Source organism: Elaeis guineensis, chromosome 9 (assembly GCF_000442705.2).
Source record: "Elaeis guineensis isolate ETL-2024a chromosome 9, EG11, whole genome shotgun sequence".
NCBI classification, from domain to species: domain Eukaryota; kingdom Viridiplantae; phylum Streptophyta; class Magnoliopsida; order Arecales; family Arecaceae; genus Elaeis; species Elaeis guineensis.
In genome coordinates, this window is record NC_026001.2 from 97,455,074 (window position 1) to 97,463,552 (window position 8,479).

At 41.8% G+C, this 8,479-nt stretch overlaps 1 non-coding gene across 1 annotated transcript; it reads right to left on the bottom strand.

Moving 5' to 3' along the window:
* Positions 1–2,503: 2,503 nt before the first annotated feature.
* On the bottom strand, positions 2,504–2,610 carry LOC140851829 (small nucleolar RNA R71). The gene has a single exon (XR_012134586.1). It is a non-coding gene; the product is annotated as a small nucleolar RNA R71 (small nucleolar RNA).
* Positions 2,611–8,479: the final 5,869 nt, after the last annotated feature.

The following is an 8,479-nucleotide window of genomic DNA, read 5'->3' on the forward strand; positions in this document are numbered from 1 at the left end:
CAAAACGGAGTTAAATTGACCCAGGAATTGAAGAATGAAGAAAGAAGACTCAATTGGGTCAAACCCGAGTCAAATCAGATCAAAATTGATCAAAAATCAACTGATTTGGTGATCTGATTAGCCGCCTGGTCCACAGCAACAGGCGCGTGGACCATGGACCCATCGGCGCACCATAAACCCCCCTAACAACTCTCTAAAACCTCTTAGTCCCACATCGAAAGTTTTGAAAACCTTATAACCCCCAAATGCCTATAAAAAGCCCCCAAAGGCCCTTGTTTTATGTATTCTTCCTTCCGATTAAGCTTGTAACCCTAGATAGTGGGGTTTTTAGCTCTCTTTTCAAGCCTCGAGCTTTGAGGTTTTTGTAATAATTTTTTTTTATGCAATTTCATCTCTTTACATTATGCAATTTATTTTTCTTGCAATTAGGATAGTTTAATTTATGCAATTTAATTTTATGCAATTAGGTTAGTTTAAATTATGCAGTTTAAATTTATGCAATTAGGATAGTTTAATTTATGAAATTAGGGTAGTTTATTTTTCTGTATTTAAATTTTGCAAGTAGATTTAGATCATGTCTAGCTAAGCATCCCTTCTAGGGTTTGCGATGAAGCTAGATCATGAGTAGGGATTTTACATAGGGTTCTTTCTTTTTCTTAGGGTTTCTTTTTCTTCCTCTTTTGCCAAAAATTTTTGATGAACTACAGTTGGGTCAGAGTCCCTTCATAGTTCATGCTTGATTCAGTGCATAGGAGGAGAAAACCCTAAGGGATCCTAGTTATTACTCCCCTATAAAGAATCTTGATGGGTTATCGTTGGGCCTTAGTCCCTTCATAATCTATGCTTGGGAAAGACAAGAGGAGTAGTCGTTAGGATCAATAAGAAAAATTCTAAGTAGAATTCCCTAATCTAGATCTAGTGGATTCAAAAACCCTAGATCCTTAGTCTTATTGTCTTTAGCAAACAACTTTCGACTTTCGATTTTTGTTAAAGCTCGCTTGAGCATAGATTTGAAAATCATTTTTAAAACCAAGTCTCTGTGGGATCGACCCGTACTTGCTGGTCGTGCTACTCTGCACACCGTGCGCTTGCGGTTTTATTTACAAATTTTAAGATTTGCACATCAAGTTTTTGGCGCCGTTGCCGGGGATTTGGCATTTTAAATTGTTTTCAAATATTTGTTCTTCGTGCGTTATAACTCTCTTTCTTTTTTCTTTAGGTTTCTATATTTAGTTGGTGATTGCTGGAAAACTCAGGTACGCTTCTAATTTCTCTTTTATTATTTTTAGTTAATTATTTTTGCTTTTAGACCTAATCATTTGAATTTACTTAATCACAAAAAAAAAAAATATAAAACAAAACAAAAGACATTTCATAATCGTGAAGTAAAATATCAAAATAAAAAAAAAATTCTAAATTAAAATCTTTTACATTCTTGGTCATCTTGTTTATTTGTATTTGCATTTTCATAATTAATCTAAGGGCATCAACCCATTAACAAGATAAGGTGGGGATTTCATTACCCTTTCTTAGCCCAAAAACCATCTCCATCATATTGCATTACCTAGACTTTTAATCTTAAAATCAATTAGACGTCAACCTTAAGGAATTCGAGCTCAATAGGACAAGGAACCCTAAGAGTTCTACCAAGTTTGAGTTGTTTGATTAGTTGGTGTCTAGGCAAGTCCCTGAGGGTGGTTTGTTAAATTGGTTCAGTTGCTGGCCTGGCCAACTCGTTTGGTGTCTAGAAAGGCAACGATGAGTGAACCTCCCACCTCTTATACTTACCTGGCTAACTAGTTGATCAATCTCCACTTGGAAGGTTTGAAGGGTCATCTTGGAACAGTTAGGAGCTGTCTAGATTTAGGTTAACCCTAGGATAGATTGAGTTTAATTTATTGATTCACTTGTTTGAAAAAAAAAAAAATTTAAATTTAAATTAATATGGTTACTTTTCTTTAGATTTAGGACTCCTTAGGATCTTCTCTTTAGAACTTTTCTTTCTTTTCCTTATACATAAAAATTTTATTAAAAAAAAAAAAAAAATTGTATAAACATCGAGAACCGTACACCTCGTGTGTGGAGAAGAGTGCCGGGTCGTCTAGTTAGAATTGAGTCAATTCCTGTTGTTCCAATGGCTGAACCAATCCAACCCATGACCCTTAAGGATTTGTGTTATCCAGTTGGCTCCATCCAACCATCTTGTATCAGGTTGCCACAACCCACAGCTAACAATTTTGAAATCAAACCTCAAATCATAAATATGCTTCCAAAATTCACAGGATTAGAGGATGCTTATATATTTATTAGAGAATTTGAGGAGGTATGTGCAACCATGAAACTGCAATTAACAGAGGATGAGGTCAAACTTAGATTAATCAACTTTGCCCTTAAGGACAATGCTAAGAAGTGGCTTTATAGTCTGCCAAACTATTCTGTCACTACCTGGGAGGGCTTTGTGAGAACATTTTTAAAAAAGTATTTCCCCCATCATAAAACAGCTAGGATTAGGAATGAAATAAATCAATTTTACCAACTAGCTGGTGAATCATTTTGGAAGTACTTTGATCGTTTCAAGAATCTTTTGACCCAATGCCCACACCATGGAATAGAAACTTGGAGACTATGCCAGATCATCTATGAGGGGTTAGATTCAAACTCAAGAACCATGCTAGAGTCCATGTGCCAAGGCCAATTTATGGACAAAGAAACTACTGAAGCTTGGCAATTCTTAGAAGACCTAGCCGAGAAAAATTTACAGTGGGAAACAACTAGGGAACCTGATAAAGCTACACCTTCAAGAGGAGGAATGCATCAAATTCAACCAACCCTAGCATCAGAGGCCAAGATTGCAACCTTAACACGTAGATTGGAAGCCTTAGAATTACAGAGACCAGCTAATGTAAATCAAATATCTGCACCCATGTGTAAAGGGTGCAATGCACCAGACCATGTCTTAGAAGAATGTTCCTACTCGAATGAGTGTGCACAGGTGAATGCCACCTATCAAGGACCATTGAACAATCCTTATGCACCCACATATAACCCAGGTTGGAGGAATCACCCGAATTTCTCATGGTCCCAGAATCCTAATGTAGGTAATCCAAATTTCAATCAGCAAAATCTAAGGCCCAACCCAGTAATGAACAACCCGCCAGGCTTCCATGATAATGACAAGAAAATTACCTCTTTAGAGAAAAGCCTAGAAGCCATGATGAAAACACATACCAGCTTTATGCAAACTACGGGTCAACTCATAAATAATAACACCCAAGCTATAGCCCGTCTAGAAATGCAAGTAAGTCAGCTGGCTTCGACCATTAGTGAACGAGAACATGGTAGGTTACCTAGCCAACATGAGCCAAATCCTAGGAACCAAAATGGTCCACGACCCCAACAAGGAAACCAAGTTAATGGTATAAATGCCATTCATACCTTAAGATCAGGAAAACAAATAGACAATAAGGTAGTTACACTTGATGATATAGATGACTCATCTGCCGAGTCACCTTCTAAAACTACTACCTTTCAACCTCAAGCACCAGAAACTGAAAATTCACCTAGTCCAGTACTTAAAAGTCCTAGAGCTCCTTTTCCAAACAGACTGAAATCCAATAAATCTGAACATTTAGACAAAATTTTAGAGGTATTTAAACAAGTCCAAGTTAATATTCCTCTTTTAGATATAATCCATCAGGTTCCAACTTATGCCAAATTTTTAAAAGATCTCTGCACTAGGAAAAGGACCACTAATGTACCAAAGAAAGCATTTTTGGCTGCAAGTGTTAGTTCATACCTATCTAGCCATGTGCCAATTAAATATAAGGACCCTGGAGCTCCAACAATTTCTTGTGTTATTGGAGAAACCAATATAAAAAAGGCCTTGCTAGATCTAGGAGCTAGTGTGAATATCCTTCCATATTCGGTGTATGAACAACTAGGATTAGAAAAACTTCAACCTACTGGGATCACATTACAGTTAGCCGATAGATCTCTCAGGATCCCTAAGGGAATGGTCGAGGATGTTCTGATAAAGGTTGAAAATTTTATTTTTTCTGTAGATTTTATTATTTTAGAGACTGAGCCAGTTGCGAATCCTAAAGGACATATACCTGTCATTTTAGGAAGACCATTCTTAGCTACGGCCAATGCTGAAATCAATTGTCGAAATGGTCTAATGAAGTTATCCTTTGGGAATATGACCATTGAGCTTAATGTTTTTAACTTAGAACAGGAATCTTCTTCTCATGCTGATGTCAATGTAGTCCAAGATGGTATTTATGAATCCATTGACATTAGTGATGATGAAGTCGACCTAGAGTCTAACCCCTGATTAATCCATGAGTCTGAGGATGTCAATGAAATACTTAAAGAAATTCAGATTAATCAAGAATCGACACTTCCTACTGAACCAATCATTGAGATGGTGAAACCATCACCTAAACCATCGATGGAGGAAGCACCCATTTTAGAACTGAAACCCCTCCCAGAACATCTCAAGTATGCATATCTAGGACCCAAAGAAACTTTGCCTGTAATTATTGCATCAGACCTAGATCCCAAGCAAGAGGAGGAGTTAGTGTCAGTTCTAAAAGCAAATCAGGAAGCAATAGGTTGGACCATAGCAGATATCAAAGGAATAAGCCCTTCTATAGTTCAACATAGAATATACTTAGAGGAAGAGGCTAAACCAACAAGAGAAGCCCAAAGAAGGCTTAATCCAGTTATGAAGGATGTAGTTAAAAAGGAGATTCTGAAACTCCTAGATAGTGGAATAATTTATCCTATTTTTGATAGCTCTTGGGTAAGCCCAGTTCAAGTAGTACCCAAGAAATCTGGGGTAACAGTGGTCCAAAATGATGCAAACGAACTTATCCCAACTAGGACCCAAACGGGATGGAGGGTCTGTATAGACTATAGAAAGTTGAATGCTGCGACAAGGAAAGATCACTTTCCTTTACCATTTATTGATCAAATGTTGGAAAGACTAGCCGGACAAGAGTTTTACTGTTTTCTTGATGGATACTTCGGTTACAACTAGATCCCCATAGCCGCTGAAGATCAAGAAAAGACTACATTCACCTGTCCATTTGGTACTTTTGCCTATAGACGAATGCCCTTTGGACTATGTAATGCACCGGCAACCTTTCAGAGATGCATGATCAGCATGTTTTCAGATATGATAGAACGATTTCTAGAAATTTTTATGGATGACTTTTCTGTTTTTGGTCTAACCTTCTCCGAGTGTCTGAATCACCTGCAATTAGTTCTAGAACGATGTAAGGAGAAGCACCTAGTTCTCAACTGGGAAAAATGTCAGTTTATGGTCAAACAGGGAATAGTTCTTGGCCATATCATTTCTAAAAAGGGGATTGAAGTGGACAAGGCCAAAATAGATCTAATTGCAAGTCTTCCACCACCTAAATCTGTGAAAGAAATACGTTCATTTTTAGGTCATGCTGGATTCTATAGAAGGTTTATTGCCAACTTTAGCAAAGTAGCACGTCCACTGACTAATCTTTTGGCAAAGGATACCAAATTTGAATTTACTCATGAGTGCTTGGAATCCTTTGAATTTCTAAAAAATGCACTTGTATCAGCTCCAATCATTCATCCTCCTGTCTGGTCTGAACCATTTGAATTAATGTGTGATGCATCCGATCATGTTGTGGGCGCAATCTTAGGTCAACGAATAAATAAGCTGCCTAGAGTGATATATTATGCAAGTAAAACCTTAAATGATGCGCAGCTTAACTACACCACAACTGAGAAGGAGTTCCTTGCCGTTGTCTTTGCTTTAGAGAAATTTAGATCTTATTTAGTTGGGACCCACACCATTGTTTACACCGATCACTCAGCCATTAGACATCTCCTAGCAAAGAAGGATGCCAAGGCACGTTTAATCAGATGGATTTTGCTCCTTCAAGAATTTGACCTAGAAATTAGGGACAAGAAAGGCACTGAGAACGTTGTAGCAGATCATTTGTCCCGAATTCCAGTTGCACCATCTAGTGAACCACCCATCAATGAATCTTTCCCAGATGAGCAACTCATGTCTGTGTCTACTGAACCTTGGTTTGCTGATATTGTAAATTATTTAGCCATAGGCAAGATACCTTCTCATTGGACTAAGCAGGATAAATATAAATTCTTTGCCCAAGTGAAGTATTTCATTTGGGATGATCCTTATCTTTTTAAACAATGTCCTGATCAAATTATTAGAAGGTGTATCCCAGATAACGAAGTCATGAATATTTTATCTTTTTGTCATGATCAAGCATGTGGGGGTCACTTCGCGTCTAAGAAAACTGCTGCTAAGGTTCTCCAATGTGGTTTTTATTGGCCCAATTTATTTAAGGATGCTATGAATATTGTAAAAGTTGTGCTCAATGTCAGAAAATGGGCCGAATCACCAAGTGACACATGATGCCACTCAACCCAATCTTGGTAGTTGAAGTTTTTGATGTTTGGGGGAATCGATTTCATGGGACCATTTCCAAATTCCTTTGGAAATAATATATTCTAGTAGCAGTTGATTATGTTTCAAATGGGTAGAAGCAATTGCATGTAGAACACCCATAGCAAAATGGTCATTAAGTTTCTTAAAGAAAATATTCTCTCCCGTTTCGGTATTCCTAGGGCAATCATTAGTGATCGGGGAACCCATTTTTGTAACCGACCTTTTGCAACATTGATGAAAAAGTATAATGTCACCCACAAATTGACCACACCATATCATCCTCAAACTAATGGACAAGTTGAAGTATCAAACCGACAAATCAAACAATTCTGGAAAAAACTGTTAATGCCAATAGAAAGGATTGGTCTTTGAAATTAATTGATGCACTTTGGGCATACCGAACCGCTTTCAAGACCAATCTAGGAATGTCTCCTTATAGGATTGTGTTTGGTAAACCATGTCACTTGCCTATTGAGATAGAACACAAAGCCATGTGGGCATCAAACAACTAAATACAAATTTGAACGACGCTGGAAACCATAGAAAGCTTCATTGAATGAATTAGAAGAACTTAGAAATGAAGCCTATGAAAATGCAAGATATACAAGCTTCGTTGGAAGACTTCTGGCCGTCCATCTGCAGTTGGGCGAGTCGGCGGTCGATTTCCTCGAACCGTCGCTCGTAGTCGTCCGCTCGTCGATGCTGGGAGACCCCAGGAGTGGAGTCTCCAGAAGACTCTGAAAGAGAGGCCGACGGCGTGCGCGGCCGCTTCTCCTTCCTTGCCCGTTCCAACGGGGAGGGAGAGGGCCGTTGGGACCGTCGGTCGTCGCGCCGTGGTCATCCCTCCTCCTCTCCGCGGGAGCGCTGTTGGGAGCGCTCGCATGGAGGCGACAGGGATCGGCGGGCCGTCGGCGGCTGCTCCTGGAAGGCATGGGTCGGGCCGCCGGTTGCTGCTGGAGGCTCTTGACTGCGTCGGTCAGTACGGTCATTTGCTGCACGATGGCCGCAATCTGGCCTCCGTGGTCATTGCAGGGCGCGGAGAGCTGGGCTCCGCGCGGGGGTGGCGGGAGGCCTCTTCCCGACGGGAAGAGCGCCTGGCCGACCCAGTGACTCTCGATCGTTGAGCTCTTGTCTTTGTCATGCTGTCCCCCTACCTGGTGTGCCAATCTGTTGCGGCCAATCGCCTCGTCGCCGATCGCCGGGGAGCGTGCATCTGCAAAAGGAAGTCCGCACTGACCGGAGGCGGCTCCGGCGGGGACCCTCCGACGGTCAAGTCAGAGAGGTGACTGGGCAACAGTGAAATGTAGACAGAGAACTCTGAGAGAGAGAGAGAGAGAGGAGCGAGCCTGCGCTTGTGGAGAGATGGGGCGGATCGATCCTTTGCACTATTGCCTTCCCCGGTTTATATAGTGGAGCACGGTATGGCGCCGTCATTAATGGCGCGGACAAGTGAGGAACTGTCAACTCATTGTGGACTGTCAGAGTCGCCGTGAAAATGTCACGTCGCCGTGTGGCTGTCCAATCACCAGGGTTGACAATGCCCTCGGCGGGACAATGCCCCTAGGTAACCACGCCGCATGTCCGTGCCAGAGCTGACAAGGTCTGGCGGCTGTACGGCGATCGGAGGAGTCGGCCGACCCTAGGTCGGTGGCCAGCAGAGTGGCATCGGGTTCCTCCGTCGGTCGGCGAGTTTCATGTGAGTCGGCCATCAGACCTCTGGGTTCAGTCGGTCGGGATGGATACGCCCGACATATCTCCAGTCGGCGATGGGCCGTTGAATGGCCGGTTGTTAGCCGCTGATGGCATCCGTCAGTCGGTCGTCCCGACCGACGATCGATCGGTCTATCGGCCAGTCGGAGTCGTCCGTCGGAGTCGGTCAGGCCGCCAGTCGGTCGGGCCCTCCGACAGTCGGTCGGTCCGACAGTCGGTCGGGCCCTCCGACAGTCGGTCGGTCGGTCGGTGGGTATCCCCCCAATAGAACCTCCCCTTCTTGCTGAAGCTTGGGCTCTTTGAGAGGCC